The sequence below is a fragment of the Bombina bombina genome, chromosome 4 (assembly GCF_027579735.1).
Source record: "Bombina bombina isolate aBomBom1 chromosome 4, aBomBom1.pri, whole genome shotgun sequence".
NCBI lineage: Eukaryota > Metazoa > Chordata > Amphibia > Anura > Bombinatoridae > Bombina > Bombina bombina.
The window spans coordinates 1,051,906,194-1,051,928,410 of NC_069502.1; the positions used below are offsets into that span (position 1 = coordinate 1,051,906,194).

The 22,217-nt window shown below is 36.8% G+C and overlaps 1 long non-coding RNA gene across 1 annotated transcript in view; it reads right to left on the bottom strand.

The window, feature by feature from the left end:
* The window catches only part of LOC128655767 (uncharacterized), an 88,489-nt gene extending 67,544 nt beyond the window's left edge, over positions 1 to 20,945 (bottom strand). Inside the window, exon 1 of the long non-coding RNA XR_008401901.1 lies at positions 20,861 to 20,945. This is a non-coding gene — a long non-coding RNA (uncharacterized LOC128655767). The remainder of the gene's footprint in view (positions 1 to 20,860) is intronic.
* Between the last annotated feature and the right edge of the window lie 1,272 nt (positions 20,946 to 22,217).

Genomic DNA, 22,217 nt, shown 5'->3' on the forward strand with positions numbered 1-22,217 from the left:
GAATTCCGTCTCCCACATAAATTACTGTTCAACAGGAGTGAGCAGGAAAAAACTCTGTTACCGAAGCTGGCCAGTCAAACGAATCTTGTCCAGTATCATCTACGCGTTTCAGCAGAAGTGCTTTTGTCAATATCAATATTTCGTCCTCAATGATAATGTTTTAAAAATGATTTTTGTAGAACTAATAGAAAGTAAAGGTTAACTATTAATTGAAGTAGTATATGTTAATTCAAATAAATTGGAGGTTATATAATAGCTAATATACATACATAAAAATGTATATAAAATTCTGATTTATTCAAATTATAAGTTAAAACATTAAATTAATTATTAATTCTACTATTTATTAACCTAGGCCTAGATTTGGAGTTTGGCGTTAGCCGTGAAAACCAGCGTTAGAGGCTCCTAACGCTGGTTTTAGGCTAACTCTGGTATTTGGAGTCACTCAAAAAAGGGTCTAACGCTCACTTTTCAGCCGCGACTTTTCCATACCGCAGATCCCCTTACGTCAATTGCGTATCCTATCTTTTCAATGGGATCTTTCTAACTCCGGTATTTAGAGTCGTGTCTGAAGTGAGTGTTAGAACTCTAACGACAAAACTCCAGCCGCAGAAAAAAAGTCAGTAGTTAAGAGCTTTCTGGGCTAACGCCGGTTTATAAAGCTCTTAACTACTGTACTCTAAAGTACACTAACACCCATAAACTACCTATATACCCCTAAACCGAGGTCCCCCCACATCGCCGCAACTCGATTAAATTTTTTAACCCCTAATCTGCCGACCGCCAACTACGTTATCCTTATGTACCCCTAATCTGCTGCCCCTAACACCGCCGACCCCTATATTATATTTATTAACCCCTAATCTGCCCCCCACAACGTCGCCGCCAGCTACCTACACTTATTAACCCCTAATCTGCCGACCGCAAAGCGCCGCCACCTACGTTATCCTTATGTACCCCTAATCTGCTGCCCCTAACACCGCCGAACCCTATATTATATTTATTAACCCCTAATCTGCCCCCTCAACGTCGCCTCCACCTGCCAACACTTATTAACCCCTAATCTGCCGAGCGGACCGCACCACTACTATAATAAAGTTATTAACCCCTAATCCGCCTCACTAACCCTATAATAAATAGTATTAACCCCTAATCTGCCCTCCCTAACATCGACGACACCTAACTTCAATTATTAACCCCTAATCTGCCGTCCGGAGCTCACCGCTATTCTAATAAATGTATTAACCCCTAAAGCTAAGTCTAACCCTAACACTAACACCCCCCTAAGTTAAATATAATTTTAATCTAACGAAATAAATTAACTCTTATTAAATAAATTATTCCTATTTAAAGCTAAATACTTACCTGTAAAATAAATCCTAATATAGCTACAATGTAAATTATAATTACATTGTAGCTATTTTAGGATTAATATTTATTTTACAGGCAACTTTGTAATTATTTTAACCATGTACAATAGCTATTAAATAGTTAAGAACTATTTAATAGTTACCTAGTTAAAATAATTACAACATTACCTGTAAAATAAATCCTAACCTAAGTTACAATTAAACCTAACACTACACTATCATTAAATTAATTAAATAAAATACCTACAATTACCTACAATTAAACCTAACACTACACTATCAATAAATTAATTAAATACAATATCTACAAATAACTACAAAGAAATAAACTAACTAAAGTACAAAAAATAAAAAAGAACTAAGTTACAAAAAATCTACAAACATAAGAAAAATATTACAACAATTTTAAACTAATTACACCTACTCTAAGCGCCCTAATAAAACAACAAAGCCCCCCAAAATAAAAAATGCCCTACCCTATTCTAAATTACTAAAGTTAAAAGCTCTTTTACCTTACCAGCCCTGAACAGGGCCCTTTGCGGGGCATGCCCCAAGAAGTTCAGCTCTTTTGCCTGTAAAAAAAACATACAATACCCCCCCCCAACATTACAACCCACCACCCACATACCCCTAATCTAACCCAAACCCCCCTTAAATAAACCTAACACTAAGCCCCTGAAGATCTTCCTACCTTATCTTCACCATACCAGGTTCACCGATCCGTCCTGAAGAGCTCCTCCGATGTCCTGATCCAAGCCCAAGCGGGGGGCTGAAGATGTCCATGATCCGGTAGAAGTCTTCATCCAAGCGGGGCAGAAGAGGTCTTCCATCCAATTGAAGTCTTCATCCAAGCGGGGCAGAAGAGGTCTTCCATCCAATTGAAGTCTTCATCCAGGCGGCATCTTCTATCAACATCCATCTGGAGCGGAGCGGCAGCATCCTGAAGACCTCTGACGCGGAACATCCATCCTGGCCGACGACTGAACGATGAATGACGGTTCCTTTAAATGACGTCATCCAAGATGGCGTCCCTGATAGGATTCTATCAGCCAATCGGAATTAAGGTAGGAAAAATCTGATTGGCTGATTGAATCAGCCAATCAGATTTAGCTCGCATTCTATTGGCTGATCGGAACAGCCAATAGAATGCGAGCTCAATCTGATTGGCTGATTGGATCAGCCAATCGGATTGAACTTGATTCTGATTGGCTGATTCCATCAGCCAATCAGAATATTCCTACCTTAATTCCGATTGGCTGATAGAATACTTTCAGCCAATCGGAATTCGAGGGACGCCATCTTGGATGACGTCAGGACATCGGAGGAGCTCTTCAGGACGGATCGGTGAACCTGGTATGGTGAAGATAAGGAAGGAAGATCTTCAGGGGCTTAGTGTTAGGTTTATTTAAGGGGGGTTTGGGTTAGATTAGGGGTATGTGGGTGGTGGGTTGTAATGTTGGGGGGGTATAGTATGTTTTTTTTTACAGGCAAAAGAGCTGAACTTCTTGGGGCATGCCCCGCAAAGGGCCCTGTTCAGGGCTGGTAAGGTAAAAGAGCTTTTAACTTTATTAATTTAGAATAGGGTAGGGCATTTTTTATTTTGGGGGGCTTTGTTGTTTTATTAGGGGGCTTAGAGTAGGTGTAATTAGTAAAATTGTTGTAATATTTTTCTTATGTTTGTAGATATTTTTTTATTTTTTGTAACTTGGTTCTTTTTTATTTTTTGTACTTTAGTTAGTTTATTTCATTGTAGTTATTTTTAGATATTGTATTTAATTAATGTATTGATAGTGTAGTGTTAGGTTTAATTGTAGGTAATTGTAGGTATTTTATTTAATTAATTTAATGATAGTATAGTGTTAGGTTTAATTGTAACTTAGGTTAGGATTTATTTTACAGGTAATTTTGTAATTATTTTAACTAGGTAACTATTAAATAGTTCTTAACTGTTTAATAGCTATTGTACATGGTTAAAATAATTACAAAGTTGCCTGTAAAATAAATATTAATCCTAAAATAGCTACAATGTAATTATAATTTATATTGTAGCTATATTAGGATTTATTTTACAGGTAAGTTTTTAGCTTTAAATAGGAATAATTTATTTAATAAGAGTTAATTAATTTCGTTAGATTAAAATTATATTTAACTTAGGGGGGTGTTAGTGTTAGGGTTAGACTTAGCTTTAGGGGTTAATACATTTATTAGAATAGTGGTGAGCTCCGGTCGGCAGATTAGGGGTTAATAATTGAAGTTAGGTGTCGGCGATGTTAGGGAGGGCAGATTAGGGGTTAATACTATTTATTATAGGATTAGTGAGGCGGATTAGGGGTTAATAACTTTATTATAGTAGCGGTGCGGTCCTCTCGGCAGATTAGGGGTTAATAAGTGTAGGCAGGTGGAGGCGACGTTGTGGGGGGCAGATTAGGGGTTAATAAATATAATATAGGGGTCGGCGATGTTAGGGCAGCAGATTAGGGGTACATAGGGATAATGTAAGTAGCGGCGGTTTACGGAGCGGCAGATTAGGGGTTAATAATAATATGCAGGGGTCAGCGATAGCGGGGGCGGCAGATTAGGGGTTAATAATTGTAAGGTTAGGGGTGTTTAGACTCGGGGTACATGTTAGAGTGTTAGGTGCAGACGTAGGAAGTGTTTCCGCATAGCAAACAATGGGGCTGCGTTAGGAGCTGAACGCGGCTTTTTTGCAGGTGTTAGGTTTTTTTTCAGCTCAAACAGCCCCATTGTTTCCTATGGGGGAATCGTGCACGAGCACGTTTTTGAGGCATGCCGCTTGCGTAAGCAACTCTGGTATCGAGAGTTGAAGCTGCGTTAAAAAATGCTCTACGCTCCTTTTTTGGAGCCTAACGCAGCCTTTATGTGGACTCTCAATACCAGAGTTATTTTTATGGTGCGGCCAGAAAAAAGCCGGCGTTAGCTACGCGGGTCCTTACCGACAAAACTCTAAATCTAGCCGCTAGATTTTATGGATCACCTCTAATGTCATTTATTTTTTAGTTAAAATGTATTATTGTATTTTAGAACATTTTTCATTTGCACTTTGTATTGGATTTAGTCTAAACAATTGAACCATAGTATTCATTAAACCAATGAAAATTGTAAATACAAACATGCATTAAATAATATATTTTTATTTATAATAAAAAAAATTTATTTATTGTATATATTTTCTATATTTACTACGACTAATATCCTATTATTAAGATATCTCTACCAAAAAGATTTAATGCTCATAATCACCTAGGATAAACACCAGTAAGAAACTGAAATCAAAAGAAATTAGTTGTCCCTTAAAGAGAATGAAATAATTTTTAGACTCGGGGTACATGTTAGAGTGTTAGGTGCAGACGTAGGAAGTGTTTCCGCATAGCAAACAATGGGGCTGCGTTAGGAGCTGAACGCGGCTTTTTTGCAGGTGTTAGGTTTTTTTTCAGCTCAAACAGCCCCATTGTTTCCTATGGGGGAATCGTGCACGAGCATGTTTTTTAGGCTGTCCGCTTGCGTAAGCAACTCTGGTATCGAGAGTTGAAGCTGCGTTAAAAATGCTCTACGCTCCTTTTTTGGAGCCTAACGCAGCCTTTATGTGGACTCTCAATACCAGAGTTATTTTTATGGTGCGGCCAGAAAAAAGCCGGCGTTAGCTACGCGGGTCCTTACCGACAAAACTCTAAATCTAGCCGCTATATTTTATGGATCACCTCTAATGTCATTTATTTTTTAGTTAAAATTTATTATTGTATTTTAGAAAATTTTTCATTTGCACTTTGTATTGGATTTAGTCTAAACAATTGAACCATAGTATTCATTAAACCAATGAAAATTGTAAATACAAACATGCATTAAATAATATATTTTTATTTATAATAAAAAAATTTTTATTTATTTTATATATTTTATATATTTACTACGACTAATATCCTATTATTAAGATATCTCTACCAAAAAGATTTAATGCTCATAATCACCGAGGATAAACACCAGTAAGAAACTGAAATCAAAAGAAATTAGTTGTCCCTTAAAGAGAATGAAATAATTTTCCCTTTAAGAATTCCAGCATAAAAGACTCCCTGACAGGATGCAGTTCATCTTGACAGAAGCACTTCTGCTGAAACGCGTAGATGATACTGGACAAGATTCGTTTGGCTGGCCAGCTTCGGTAACAGAGTTTTTTCCTGCACACTCCTGTTGAACGGTAATTTATGTGGGAGACGGAATTCCACAGAAAGAGCAAGCGGATATCTTAATAATAAATACTTTGTGCTCCTGGTAGCACTTTGTGAAAAAGAACTATACTAAGGTTTTTGAAATCACCTACACCGGCAACCCGGCAAGGCTATTGGTGCGGCAAAGAGGTCACGTGAGGGTATACACGCCACGGCCAAAGTAACGGCTGACCCAAAAACGCCATACACCGCCGCAAGGAGAAAGCTGATCTGGGGAAAGGTAACCTTATCGTAAGCCTTTCGGATTCTGGTGAGTGATGTTACACCTTTTCATTTGGGATTAAAAGACCTAAAAAAGTTCTTCATTTATATATGTTAACAGAGGATATATCGCTAACAACTATTTGATCTTGAACATAACAGTAACCGCCAATACAAGGGGTACCCCACAGCAAGAAACTGACATTTTAAAAGTTTATTTCTTATGGTGTTTTTTCCACTGAAGAGATATCTACTAGTATAAACGATATATTAAGACTGAGGACAATTTATTGACATTCAATTTTGACACATATGTTTCTCAGTATAATCTTTTGCAACAAAGTTAATACAATTAAATACTGAGTAAAACGAACTGGAGAGATATCTTTGGACCTTGAGAGCTTTTTTCAATTAATAGGATTTTTTATGTTAAGAGTAAAAATTGCTAATTTGATTACAGTATTTATGAAATAAGGTGCACCTTATATATGTGTTTTTAGTTGTGTAATAAAGTTTAATAGTGTTTATACATTATTTTTATTTGTTTTATTTTTATTGTACTGTTTGTAATAGAATTTTACTTAAATCATTTTACACTCTATCTTGATATCCAATACAGTGTAATTAGACTATAGGTAGAGCTGTCTAGCGCACTCTAATCTTGTATACTTAAAAAAGTTTAATTATGACATTCCTATCCCTTTAAAATTATTCTTTTATTTAAAGGGATAGGAATAATTTTTGAACACTGCATTTTTGGTAAAACTAGAAAGTTTACTTAAAGGTACAGTAACTACTAGTATACTTATTATACTGAAAGTATCTATTTTTAAAGTGACATGAAACAATATTTTGCATTCATGATTCAGATAGAGCAAGCACTATTAAACCCCTTTACAATTTGCTTATTTGATTTAATGTGCTTCTTTTTTTGGCATCCTTTGTGAAAAGCATACCTCTAGGTAGGCTGAGGCTCAGAAGCACATAGGGATCTAGGAGATGATTGGAGGCTGCACAAATATGCCTTGGCTTATTAACAATCGTCTAGATTACAAGTTTTATCGGTAAAAACTTGCGTTGCTAACGCTACTTTTTTTCCAGCGGTCACTTTAAACAACGCTGGTATTACATGTTTTCTGAATGGCTGCGTTAGCCTCAGAAAAGTGAGCATTGAGCACATTTAGAGCCACTTCTCCCTGTAATACCAGCGTTGCTTACGGTAGCGGTAAGCTGTCAAAACGTGCTCGTGCACGATTTCCCCATAGGAAACAATGGGGATGAGCTGGCTGAAAAAAAACCTAACACCTGCAAAAAAGCTCCTAACGCAGCCCCATTGTTTCCTATGGGAAATACTTTCTAAGTCTACACCTAACACCCTAACATGAACCCCGAGTCTAAACACCTCTAACCTTACACTTATTAACCCCTAATCTGCCGTCCCCGACATCGTCACCACCTGCATAATATTATTAACCCCTAATCTGCTGCTCCGGACACCGCCGCCACCTACATTATCCTCATGAACCCCTAATCTGCTGCCCTTAACATCGCCGACACCTACATTATAGTTATTAACCCCTAATCTGCCCCCCCAATGTCGCCGCCACCTACCTACACTTATTAACCCCTAATCTGCCGACCAGATATCGCCGCCACTATAATAAATGTATTAACCCCTAAACCGCCGCACTCCGGCTTCGCAAACACTATAATAAATTTTATTAACCCCTAATCTGCCGTCCCTAACATCGCCGCCACCTACCTACAATTATTAACCCCTAATCTGCCGCCCCCAACGTCGCCGCTACTATATTAAATGTATTAACCCCTAAACCTAAGTCTAACCTAACCCTAACACCCCCCTAACTTAAATCTATTTTTAATAAATTTAAATAAAATTACTATAATTAAATAAATTATTCCTATTTAAAAATAAATACCTATAAAATAAACCCTAAGATAGCTACAATATAACTAATAGTTACATTGTATCTATTTTAGGATTTATATTTATTTTACAGGAAATTTTGTATTTATTTTAACTAGATACAATAGCTATTAAATAGTTAATAACTATTTAATAGCTACATAGTTAATTACAAAATTACCTGTAAAATAAAACCTAACCTAAGTTACAAATACACCTAACCCTACACTATCAATAAATTAATTAAATAAATTAACTACAATTATCTAAAATCAAATACAATTAAATAAACTAAACTATAGTACAAAAAAAACAAACACTAAATTACAAAAAATAAAAAAAATTACAAGAAGTTTAATCTAATTACACCTAATCTAATCCCCCTAATAAAATAAAAAAGCCCCCCGAAATAATAAAATTCTCTATCCTAAACTAAATTACAAAGAAATCAGCTCTTTTACCAGCCCTTAAAAGGGCTTTTGAGGGGCATTGCCCCAAAGTAATCAGCTCTTTTACCTGTAAAAAAAGAAATACAATAACCCCCCAACATTACAACCCACCACCCACATATACCCTTGCTCTAAAACCCACCCAATCCCCCCTTAAAAAAACCTAACACTACCCCATTGAAGATCACCCTACCTTGAGCCGTATTCACCCAGGCGGCATCTTCTATCTTCATCCTTCCGGAGCGGAGTGGAGCCATCTTCTATCCAGCCGACATGGAGCCATCCTCTTCTTCTGATGTCCTAACAAAGAATGACGGTTCCTTTAAATTATGTCATCCAAGATGGCGTCCCTCAAATTCCGATTGGCTGATAGGATTCTATCAGCCAATCGGAATTAAGGTAGGAAAAATCAGATTGGTTGATTTAATCAGCCAATCAGATTGAAGTTCAATCCAATTGGCTGATTGGATCAGCCAATAGAATTGACCTTGCATTCTATTGGCTGATCCAATCAGCCAATCGGATTGAACTTCAATCTGATTGACTGATTAAATCAACCAATCTGATTTTTCCTACCTTAATTCCGATTGGCTGTTAGAATCCTATCAGCCAATCGGAATTCATGGGCACTCATCTTGGATGACGTAATTTAAAGGAACCGTCATTCTTTGTTAGGGCATCGGAAGAAGAGGATGGCTCCGCGTCGGCTGGATAGAAGATGGCTCCTCTCCAGAAGGATGAAGATAGAAGATGCCGCCTTGAAGAAGATGTCTGCCAGTCCGGATGTCCTCTTCTGCCCAGATAGGATGAAGACTTCTGATGGTCCAGATGTCCTCTTCTGCCCCATCGGTGCCCGGCTGGGTGAACACGGCTCAAGGTAGGGTGATCTTCAATGGGGTAGTGTTAGTTTTTTTTTAAGGGGGATCGGGTGGGTTTTAGAGTAGGGATATGTGGGTGGTGGGTTGTAATGTTGGGGGGGTATTGTATTTCTTTTTTTTACAGGTAAAAGAGCTGATTACTTTGGGGCAATGCCCCGCAAAAAGCCCTTTTAAGGGCTGGTAAAAGAGCTCATTACTTTGTAATTTAGTTTAGGATAGGGAATTTTATTATTTTGGGGGGCTTTTTTATTTTATTAGGGGGATTAGATTAGGTGTAATTAGATTAAACTTTTTGTAATATTTTTTAATTTTTTTGTAATTTAGTGTTTGTTTGTTTTTTGTACTATAGTATAGTTAATTAATTGTATTTGATTTTAGATAATTGTAGTTAATTTATTTAATTAATTTATTGATAGTGTAGTGTTAGGTGTATTTGTAACTTAGGTTAGGATTTCTTTTACGGGTAATTTTGTAATTATTTTAACTAGGTAGCTATTAAATAGTTAACTATTTAATAGCTATTGTACCTAGTTAAAATAAATACAAAGATGCCTGTAAAATAAATATAAATCCTAAAATAGCTACAATGTAATTATTAATAATAATTTATTAATAATAATTTATTTAATTATAGTAATTTTATTTAGATTTATTTTAATTATATTTAACTTAGGGGGGTGTTAGGGTTATGGTTAGACTTAGGTTTAGGGGTTAATAACTTTATTATAGTAGCGGCGATGTTGGGGGTGGCAGATTAGGGCTTAATAATTGTAGGTAAGTGGCAGCGATGTTAGGGATGGCAGATTAGGGGTTAATACAATTTATTTTAGTGTTTGTGAGGCGGGAGTGTGGCAGTTTAGGGGTTAATACATTTATTATAGTGGCGGCGATATCCGGTCGCCAGATTAGGGGTTAATAAGTGTAGATAGGTGGCAGCGACGTTGGGGGGGCAGATTAGGGCTTAATAAATATAATGTAGGTGTCAGTGATGTTAGGGGCAGCAGAGTAGGGGTTCATAGGTATAATGTAGGTGGCGGCGGTGTCCGGTCGGCAGATTAGGGGTTAAAAAAATTATTTTAGTGTTTGCGATGAGGGGGGGCCTCGGTTTAGGGCTTCATAGGTAGTTTATGGGTGTTAGTGTACTTTGTAGCACTGTAGTTAAGAGCTTTATGTTCCGGCGTTAGCCTATAAAACTCTTAACTACTGACTTTTATATGCGGTAGGAGTCTTGGAGGTAGAGGCTGTACCGCTCACTTCTTCCACGACTTGTAATACCAGCGTTAGGAAAATCCCATTAAAAAGATTTGATACGCAATTGACGTAAGGGGATTTGCGGTATGGAAAAGTTGCGGAAGAAAAGTGAGCGGTACACCTGTACCTGCCAGACTCGTAATACCAGCGGGCGTTAAAATGCAGTGTTAGGACCCCTTAACACTGCTTTTTAAAGCTAATGCCAAACTCGTAATCTAGCCGAATGTGTTCAGCTAGCTACCTCTAAGTAGTACACTGCTGCACCTTCAACAAAGGATACCAAGATAATGAAGCAAAATTGATAATAGAAATAAAATGAAAAGTTGCTGACAAATGTATGTTCTATCTGAATCATGAAACAAAATATTTATGTTTCATATCACTTTGAATGTAACAGTTAACTGGAGCTCTGAAGTCTTGCTATTCCATTGCACATTGAATTCAATCAAACGCATTTACTTTCAATTTGTAAGACACACGTTACTTCAGATACATGCAAAGACCTGCAATATACCCCTGATCACTTACATATAAAATAAGAAAAATTATAAAAATTCAATATTAGAAATTATTATACATACTTTAGAATATTGTAAATAATCCATAGAAAATATCTATTTTTTACAGTATGTATAATAATTTTAAAAATGCGCATTGATGTTAGCAATTCTTCCTTTGCACTAACCTAATACCGCATTAGACCTAAAGCCCAAAACACGAAGCGCGATACACATATTTTATATTTCTAAGTTCTTCACATAAAAAAATAAATAATTTGTTTTATTAAATATATATATATATATTCTGTATATAGTCCATAAAATAGATGTGACAACACCACAGCAGTTTCTTGTGACAATTCTTTTATAAGAGGATATGAGACCCCAAGTAAGTGCGACGTTTCAAACCTATATGGTTCAAATCACTAATTGCCTCTGACACATTTCAACCCATGCCTATTTAGGCATACTTGTAGTGAGGTAGTGACATCTAGTGGTAACAATAAACAATTACAGTCAAAACTTATTTATATATACAAAAATCATACAAATAAATGCAAATCATAATCCTTATTCAGACCATTAAGATGAAGGGTATTCAAACATGTTATGCACCACACTTCTTTTTGTTTTAGCCTAAATTCCCTATTCCCTCTTCTCCTAAGTTGGGGAATGTGATCAATGACCTGGAAGCGAAGTTGGCTAACTGAATGGCCCATTTGAACATAGTGGGCAGAAACTGGCAAGGTCATGTCCTTAGATCTAATCAAGGTTTTATGTTGGCAGAACATATCCCTGAAAGCTTGTGTTATTTCACCTATATAACACAAACCACATGGGCATTTAAGTAGATAAATAGCGTACTCTGTCTGTCAAGTATAGAGACCATTAATAGTAAGCTGCTTTCTTTTATCATTTTGGGCCAGATGTTTACCTTTAATAATGGAATTACACTGCACACAGTGTAGGCAGGGGTGGCAACCCTTATTGAGGGTAGTTAAATAATTAATTGAAATAGGTTTAGTTGTACCAACATCCGCCCTCACCAAATTAGGTTCCTTACTCTTCAATATGATGGCATTGGTGGTAACTGAAATGACTTAATATCTGGATTATATTTAGACAAAAGGTACCAGTGTTTTCTTAAAATTTCCAAAAATATCCCTACTCTTATTGCTATACTCTGTTGAAATGTCCTAACTACCTTTTTTAATGTTTTCAGATTTTTGTACCTCAATGCCTTTATCAGAGACTAAATCGTTGATTGTATTTTCAATCAGTTTCTCTGGATAGCTTATTTTAATAAACTTCTGGCCCATAGTTTGTAGTCTTACCAGAAGCTTACTCTTATCTTCAACATTTCTTTGTGTATGCAACAACTGGCTTTTAGGTATGGATTGGAAGACACTATCAGGATGGAAACTATTGTATCTTAAAAGAGTATTTCTGTCTGTGGGTTTCACATATAGATATGTACACAATGTCACCAGCACTTCTATTTATATAAACTTGTATCTTTATAGCAGACCCATTAAAACAAGCGACGTTTCAGGGATTAACCCCTTAGTCATGCTATCAGTTACATAGGAATATTTTGTCTCTTTTAAACACAATCTTTTTCGCGCCAAACTTTCTTGAATGAAACTTTGGCCCCATCTAGTGGCAACTCTGTTGAATTACATTTAGAAGAGCATATGTAACAAAATTCAAAACAATGTACCAACAATTAAACAGTGTTACAGAAAAATGCTTATAAGATCATTTTTAGCCTACAACAACATCAAAAAAATAATTGTCAGTTGTTACAAAATAAATGTTCTTAATCAAAGTACTTGTACTATAGTGAAGAATACATTGGATGATCCAAAAATCTTTTTACTCTAGTGTAATAGTCTTGATACTTTAAAATAGAGCTAATCTTAATAACTTTTAGAAAAAACAAGTTAAATCAAATTCTCGTTTTAAACCCTTTGGTGCAAGTGTCTCCAATTTATGGATCCACCACATCTCTCTTTGCTTCAACAGCCTTTCTCTATCCAAACCATTTCTAGGAATATTTATTTGTTCAATGATTTGCCATCTGAGCTGACTTATACCATGACCTTGTTCTATAAAATGTTTAGACAAGGGGGCTTCAATATTTCTTCTCCTAATATTGGAGCAGTGCTGACTCATCCGCTCCCTAACCTTTTGAGTTGTTTCCCCCAAATAGAACAGAGAACACGGACACTTAATTAAATACACCACATATGTACTATCACAAGTGAAAAGCCTTCTATGTTGTATCTCTTCCCACTCTGTGGATGAATAAAGTGTGGACCTTTGATTATAGAGCTACAGCTCATACATCCCAAACAAGGGTAGCTCCCTTTTCTTTTACTACCTATCTAGGTTTGCTTATTACTCTTAATGGGACCTACATCTGTTCTAATCCAATGATCTTGAATGCTTTTAACACATCTGAAAGCCATAAGTGGAGGTTCCTGAAATAATTTAATTTGAGGGTTACACTGTTTAAGTATATGCCAATTTTTTTTTAATCACTTAAATGATTTTATTGCTGTGGGGACTGTACTGAGATACAAAGACCATCCTGTCATGTTTATTCTTTTTAACCTCTTTGGGAATGGGACTCTGGATCTCTTTCATTTTTTTATTAATGAGACTTGAGGGATAACCCCTCTTTAGAAACTTATGCCTAGATTTAGAGTTTTGTCGGTAAAAACTTGCGGGGCTAACGCTCCTTTTTTCTTACCGCTCCCTTTAAACAACGCTGGTATTATGAGTTTTCTGAATGGCTGCGTTAGCCTCAGAAGAGTGAGCGTTGAGCCAAATTTAGCTCCACTTCTACTCTCAATACCAGCGTTGCTTACGGTAGCGGTAAGATGGAAAAACGTGCTAGTGCACGATTTCCCCATAGGATACAATGGGGCTGAGCTGGCTGAAAAAAAAACTAACTACTGCAAAAAAGCAGCGTTCAGCTCCTAACACAGCCCCATTGTTTCCTATGGGGAAACACTTTCTAAGTCTACACCTAACACCCTAACATGAACCCTGACTCTAAACACCCCTAACCTTACACTTATTAACCCCTAATCTGCCGCCCCCGACATCGTCGCCACCTGCATTATATTATTAACCCCTAATCTTCCGCTCCGGACACCGCCACCACCTACATTATCCCTATGAACCCCTAATCTGCTGCCCCTAACATCGCCGACACCTATATTATATTTATTAACCCCTAATCTTCCGCCCTCAACATCGCCACCACCTACCTACACTTATTAACCCCTAATCTGCCGACCGGACATCGCCGCCACTATAATAAATGTATTAACCCCTAAACCGCCGCACTCCCGCCTCGCAAACACTATAATACATTTTATTAACCCCTAATCTGCCCTCCCTAACATCGCCGCCACCTACCTACAATTATTAACCCCTAATCTGCCACCCCAACGTCGCCGCTACTATAATAACGTCATTAACCCCTAAACCTAAGTCTAACCCTAACACACCCCTAACTTAAATATTATTTAAATAAAACTAAATAAATTTAATATAATTAAATAAATTATTCCTATTTAAAACTAAATACTTACCTATAAAATAAACCCTAATATAGCTACAATATAACTAATAGTTACATTGTAGCTATTTTAGGATTTATATTTATTTTACAGGCAACTTTGTATTTATTTTAACTAGATAGAATAGCTATTAAATAGTTAATAACTATTTAATAGCTACCTAGTTAAAATAATTACCTGTAAAATAAATCCTAACCTAAGTTACAAATACACCTAACACTACACTATCTATAAATGAATTAAATAAATTAACTACAATTATCTAAACTAAAATACAATTAAATAAACTAAACTATAGTACAAAAAACCCCACTAAATTACAAAAAATAAAAAAATATTACAAGAATTGTAATCTAATTACACCTAATCTAAGCCCCCTAATAAAATAAAAAAAGCCCCCCAAAATAATAAAATTCCCTACCCTATACTAAATTACAAAAGTAATCAGCTCTTGTACCAGCCCTTAAAAGGGCTTTTTGCGGGGCATTGCCCCAAAGTAATCAGCTCTTTTACCTGTAAAAAAAAAGACAAGACCCCCCCCAACATTACAACCCACCACCGACACACCCCTACTCTAAAACCCTCCCGATCCCCCCTTAAAAAAACTAACACTACGCCATGGAAGATCATCCTACCTTGAGCCATGTTCACCCAGCCGGGCACCACTGGTCATCTGATCCGTCCAGAAATCTTCATCCGATGGGGCAGAAGAGGACATCCGGACCGGGAGAAGGCTTCATCCAAGCGGCATCTTCTATCTTCATCCATCCGGCATGGAACGGGTCCATCTTCAAGACATCCTCTTCTGACGAAGGCTAACACTGAATGAAGGTTCCTTTAAATGACGTCATCCAAGATGGCGTCCCTCGAATTCCGATTGGCTGATAGGATTCTAACAACCAATCGGAATTAAGGTAGGAAAAATCTGATTGGTTGATTTAATCAGCCAATCGGATTGAAGTTCAATCCAATTGGCTGATTGGATCAGCCAATAGAATGTGAGGTCAATTAGATTAGGTGTAATTAGTTTAAAAAACTTGTAATTATTTTATTATTTTCTGTAATTTAGTGGGGGGGGGTTGTACTTTAGTTTATTTTTTTTAATTGTAATTAATTTAATTTAATGTAGGGAAGTAATTTAATTATAGTGTAGTGTTAGGTGTAATTGTAACTTAGGTTAGGTTTTATTTTACAGGTAAATTTGTCTTTATCTTAGCTTGGTAGCTATTAAATAGTTAATAAATATTTAATAACTATTGTACCTAGTTAAAATAAATACAAAGTTGCCTATAAAATAAAAATAAATCCTAAGATAGCTACAATGTAACTATTAGTTATATTGTAGCTAGCGTAGGGTTTAGTTTATAGGTAAGTATTTTGTTTTAAATAGGAATAATTTAGTTAATTGTAGTAATTTTATTTAGATGTATTTAAATTATATTTAAGTTAGGGGGGTGTTAGGGTTAGACTTAGGTTTAGGGGTTAATACATTTAATATAGTGGCAGCGACGTTGGGGATGGCAGATTAAGGGTTAATAAATGTAGGTAGGTGGCAGCGATATTAGGGACGGCAGATTAGGGGTTAATAAAATTTAACTAGTGTTTGTGATGCGGGAGTACGGCGGTTTATGGGTTAATATATTTATTATAGTGGTGGCGATCTCAGGTTCAGCAGATTAGGGGTTAAAAATTTAATTTAGTGTTTGCGATGTGGGGGGGCCTCGGTTTAGGGGTTAATAGGTAGTTCATGGGTGTTAGTGTACTTTTTAGCACTTTAGTTAAGAGTTTTATGTTACGGCGTTAGCCCATAAAACTCTTAACTACTGACTTTTAAATGCGGTATCAGTCTTGACAGGAGAGGGTGTACCGCTCACTTTTAGGAAGACTCGTAATACCGGCGTTAGGAAAATCCCATTAAAAATATGGGATACGCAATTGATGTAAGTGGATTTGCGGTATTGTCAAGTCGCGGAAAAAAAGTGTGCGGTACACCTGTACCTGCAAGACTCGTAATACCAACAGGCTTTAAAAAGCAGCGTTGGGACCTCTCAACGCTGCTTTTTAAGGCTAGCGCAAAACTCGTAATCTAGCAGTATTACAGTAAATTGTAATACAATAGTTAAAAACAGACAGTATTATACGCTACACTTTTCTCGGCATCTACTGTGCCGTTTCCTCAGGCTGATGTAGAGATTAGAAGGTAAGTGAAGTGTAACCGCATTGGCATTCACAATTTTCTGAATCGGAAATGGCCCTATAAATAGTTTACTCCGTTTTTTTGACGGGGTTTGGAGTCTGAGATTTTTGGTTGACAACCAGACTTTAGCCCCAATTTGATAAGTAGGGGGAGTTCTCTTATGTTGATCGTAATAGAACTTATGCCTACGTTGAGTCAGTAACTGCAATGTTAGTAGATGGAGGTGAACGTAAGTTGTGGAAGAGAGGATTATATCCATAGTTTGCATAGAATAGGTTATGGTTTGTCGAGGCATTAACTGAGTTGTTGAAAGCAAACTCAGGGAGAGGAAAGTAGTTAACCTAATCATCCTGTAAATTGGAGGTGAAACATCTTAAATATTGCTCTAGCCACTGGTTCCTCTTCTCTGTGAGACCATTGGTCTGGGGGTGATAAGCACTACTATATCCGTTTTGTATGTGGAGGGCCTTACACAATTCTCTCCAGAACCTTGAGGTAAATTGGACTCCTCTATCTGTTGTGATACTGACTGGTATTCTATGTAATGGAATGAGATGGATTCCCAAGGATGGTTAGGTATGGGTAGAGAGGTCAAGAGTCCATAGGCAGGCTACCTGTCACATTTGGAGGTGACACAAATGGTACAAGATGTAACATAATCATAAATGTTTTTTTTTGTAACTTGGGCCACCAGAACTCCCTTTGAATAAGCTCCAAGGTTCTTTGTATCCCCGGATGACTTGCTAGAGGAGAATCATGTATTTGTTTTAGTATCTCTAAACAAAGAGAAGGAGGTACGTAGAGTTTTTGGTGTTTGTAGTATAAGTGGTTTGAGTCTTGTTGTAGGAGATGGTAGGGTATAGTGTTATCACTAGACAGTACATTCTTCTTGACTTTAGATACAAACGAGCCAAGCAAACCAATAATACAATCCTAAGGTATGATGTAGGATGCTTCATTAAGTTCGGGAAGAGGCTGTATTCTGGAAAGAGTGTCTGCTTTTTCCATTGGCTGAACCTGAACCATACGCAATGATGTAGTTAAACCTCTTAAAGTAAAGACTCCATCTGACTTGTCTGGATGATAATGTTTTATTTGATCTGAGATATTCTAAATTCTGATGATCAGAGTATACCATAACAGGTAAGATTGTTTCCTCAAGTAGGTCTCCATGTCTCAAATGCATTATTTATAGCAAGCAGTTCCTTCTCACCTATGGGATAGTTGGTTTCTGCTGGAGTTCGGCTCCTGGTGTGATATGCAATAGGATGGACGATGTTGGTCGAGAAAGTACTGCTCCTAAAGCGTATTCGGAAGCATCCACTTCTAGTATGTATTGTAAGTTAGGATTTGGCATCTGCAAGATGGGTTTGGATGTAAATCTACCTTTCAAATAATCAAATGCATTCTGAGCTTCTGAGGACCAATGATATGGAGTAGTTCCGTTGAGTCTAGTTAGAGGTTTAACGATAGATGAATAATACTTGATGAATTTTCTGTAAAAGTTTGCAAAACCTAAATTTTTGTATAGTGCTTTCTTGTTATGGGGAGTTGGACAGTTAATTATAGATAGTATCTTGTCATCCTCCATATGAATACCACCTGGCGTGATTTTATATCCAAGGAAGCTGATTTTGATGGAATTGAAAATGCACTTCTCAAGTTTAGCATAAAGACGATGAGTACGCAATCTAGCCAACACCCAACGTACATGCTTGATGTGTTCTGTTTCAGTGGTGGAATAGATCAAGTTGTTGGCCAAATAAATGAGTACACAGACATCAAGTAAGTCTCGGAGAATATTGTTTAAAAAAAACTGAAAGGTTGCTGGGGCATTACATAGCCAGAAGGGCATGACTAGGTACTCAAACAGACCATACCTGGTGCAGAAGGCAGTTTTCCAATCAGCTCCTTCTTTTATGCGTACTAAGTTATAAGCCCCTCTAAGGTCTAACTTCGTGAAAATTTTTGCCTTTTGTAACTTTTTAATTAATTCTGGGATGTGACACAGTGGATAACGGTTTTTCAAAGTAATTTTATTCAAAAGACGGTAATCTATTATAGGGCAAAGGGATTTATCCTTATTGCAGACAAAGAAAATTCCGGCTCCTGCAGGTGAAAAGGATGGTCTGATAAATCCTTTCCTGATATTTTCATCCAAGTAATGTTTTGGTTCTAATAATTCAGGTTCTGAAAGTGGATACAAATGGCCATATAGAATTGATGCTCCTGGGATAAGGTCAATGGGACAATCGTATTTGAGGTGGTAACGATTCCACGTCAGTTTTACTAAAGACGTCCTTGAAATCTTGATATGGTGATGGTATTGGAGGTTGAGATGGTTGAACTATGAGTACATGTTTAAGACAGGTTTGATTACAGTAGAGAGAGTTTAAATGGATTTGTGAATCATGCCAAGTAATTGTTGGTGAATGTAGTTGCAGGCAAGTAATACCAAGGATTACTGGATAAAGAGGTGAGAGAATTATCAAATGTGATATGTTCGGTATGTCCATTTGAAATAGTCATGATGCATGATGGGTCCACTGGCTATAGAAGTTCCATCAATGACTCTAACTGGTAGAGGTGAAGATTTCTTGATAATGGATATCATGTGCTTCTGTACAAAATGAGAATCGATGAAGTTTGTACATGCTCCAGAATCTAGAATGTATTCAACTTGTTGAAGTTCTTGATCCCACTGAATAATAATAGGAAGGGTACAATATGAGGATGGTTTAGTCTGAATGAATAGACAGGTAGAATTTATTTTTTCCTTACCAGGGTGAGTTTTCCTCAGTAGAGAACAATTCTTTACATCATGGTCCTTTGCATCACAATAGAGACATAAATTGAGAGTTCTCCTTTATGTTTCTTCAGTGGACAAGGGTCCTCTGACCACTCCAATCTCCATGGGTTCAGAGCTAGCTTGTTCGTGAGAGTAGTCTAAATCAGCTCTAGGTGTTTTTCTAGTTTGTTCAAAGTGACCGCGCTCTGCTCTGCATTCCGTAACCTCCTATCTATAGACGTTGCGAGTGTCATTAACTCCCCCAACGTTGGGGGCAATTCAAGCCTTGCCAACTCATACTTTCAAAGCTTCAGAGAGGGATAGATGGAATTGATTGCGTAAACTGATGTTATTCCACTCTGAGTCTCGAGCCCATCTTTTAAATTCAACTACAAAGTCTTCTACTGGCCTCTTGCCTTGTTTCAGACTCCTTAGTGTAGTTTCAGCAGTTATCCTGTGTATTGAAATCTGCGTAAAGGGAGGACATGGTGGAAAGAAAATGGATCCAATGAGTTGAGAATTGGGTCTTCAGTTTTGAGGAAAGAGTTAGCCCATACCCTGGGTTTACCTCTGATATAAGAGATTGCACTACAGACGTTTATGCAGTCTGTATAATACGTTTTTGGCTTTAACATAAAGATAAGCTGGCAGGCATTCTTAATTTCACGGTACTGGAGGCAGACTCCATAAAAAATTTCCGGAGGACTGACAGCAGCTTCAGGGATTTCAGTTGGTACTAGATGTGAAGTGGTTAAAGTAACTAAAATTGACTTAAAACTTTGGTTTTCCATATGTAAATCTTGAAACCTTTGATTTAATATTTTAACTCTCTATGATAAATCTAAGACGTGTGTTGCCCTTTCAGATTGCTCCATTTTAGAGGTAAAAACTGACTTAGGTAGGAGTTGTTTTTTTTTTATGGATTGGATATTTTGTCACACCTACTAGTTATCTGCATATTCCTTACTAACTAGAAAAGGTAAGTGTGTACGTAGGATTAAAGGATATAACATATGAGGTATGTTACTCCTAATTAATCTTACATTTAATATAGATATTCCTATCTCTCCCAAGAATATAAAAGTTAGTTTGGGTCTATACAACATGAGCAGTTGAACAGCAGAAGGAGGAATAACCGCTGAAGCAGATAAATGCACACACAACTTGAAAATGAAGCCAAGTGATATAGTAACTGGTAGGTAAGTATTTGAGAATGTTGCAGGTAACTGAAATATGAGTTCAGAGCAGTTGTGGTTAATTAACTGATGAAGGAAACTCCCAGGACATGGGTAAATGTAAATTAACAGAATACAGCTTTAAGCATATGGGGAATCCAGATACAAATGCTCAATTGATTAGAAAGAGGAAAGTTCAATATATTATGCACAATGAGTCACATTAAGTTGAAGTAACTGTATTCCAGTGTGATTCACAGCAACAAATAATAAGCAAGATTACTTACAAACTACTCCAGAGTATCTTGCAGCTGTCTGTGTCAGAAAAGGGCTGTGTTTGAGACCATACATTCTGCTGGTAATCCAGATAAGTAGTGCTGACTTCACCTTTAGGAAACAAATTAACAGCAGAATTGTTTGTTAGAGGATTCCTCCTAGATTGTAGATTACCTTGAAATCTCCTGGAAAATCCCCACACACTGAGAGGCTTAGAACACAAGGAAAAACAAACAGGCATGAAGCAATCAGAGAGGTAACTTCACACAGCTTAGTTTAGACTTGAACTGAGGTTGCAAGACATTATCTAAGCAGTTTTTTAGGGGATTGTCAGACTTATATACACAGCCAGAGTCAGAAAAGATGATTATGCTAGAATTAAAGGTAGAGCAGCACTTAAACATGACAGCTGCTCTTTCTCTTCTCCATGCTTAGTGTGGCAAACAGAGACACACAAGAGAAAGGTTGAGTGCATTTTTCACCATTTTAACTGGTTGCCGGTGTGATTTCTATATTGTCAGCACCTGTTAATTGATACAGGTGAGATTAATAACAAATTACAGGAGCATCACAAACTTGGAATGCAATTATTTCTTACAATTTTGAGAAGATGCCAATAATTTTGTTCAGTCCATTTTTGGAATTTTGCATGGAATGTGTCAGATTTGGCTTTTTTTTTTCTCCACTATTTTGTGCCATACCAATACAAACAAAAGAAATAAACATGAGAATGCCTAAACATTTGTAATTGCAACATTTTTCTGGGTGAAGTGGTGCATTATCTGACAGAAATGCAGACGTGCCAATATTTTTGGCCATGACTGTATATATATATATATATATATATATATATCCAGAAAAACAAAGAGCCCAGTCCAGCACCTCAGGCCACTGCACGCCACATAAAGGTCACCACAAATACCTTTAATAGTGTCAAAAAATCCAAAAAGTGGCAACAGAATGTGGAAAATAGAATTTATTAGCACACAAACATAGCAGCGACGTTTCGGGAATCACTTCCCTTAATCATGCAATAAAACATAATGGTACAAAGCACCCTTATATACCCATACGCCACCATGGGGCAGTAGATATATAATTACATATTTGACTATTTCACCTCCAACATTTGGAAACATAATCATCAAAGATCCAGTGTGTCCTAGTACTGAACAGCAACCACATAAAAAAAACTATTAGAAAAATATATACATAATTCAACAGGCAATTATAAAAAGGACATTAATATCATCAGCCAAATTCACATACAGGATTTAGTCAATCATAAGAACACAGAGAGATCCCAATCTCTATTCATGCCTTCAGGTTCCATAGTACAAAGTTCATATATCCAAAAACACTCCCTTT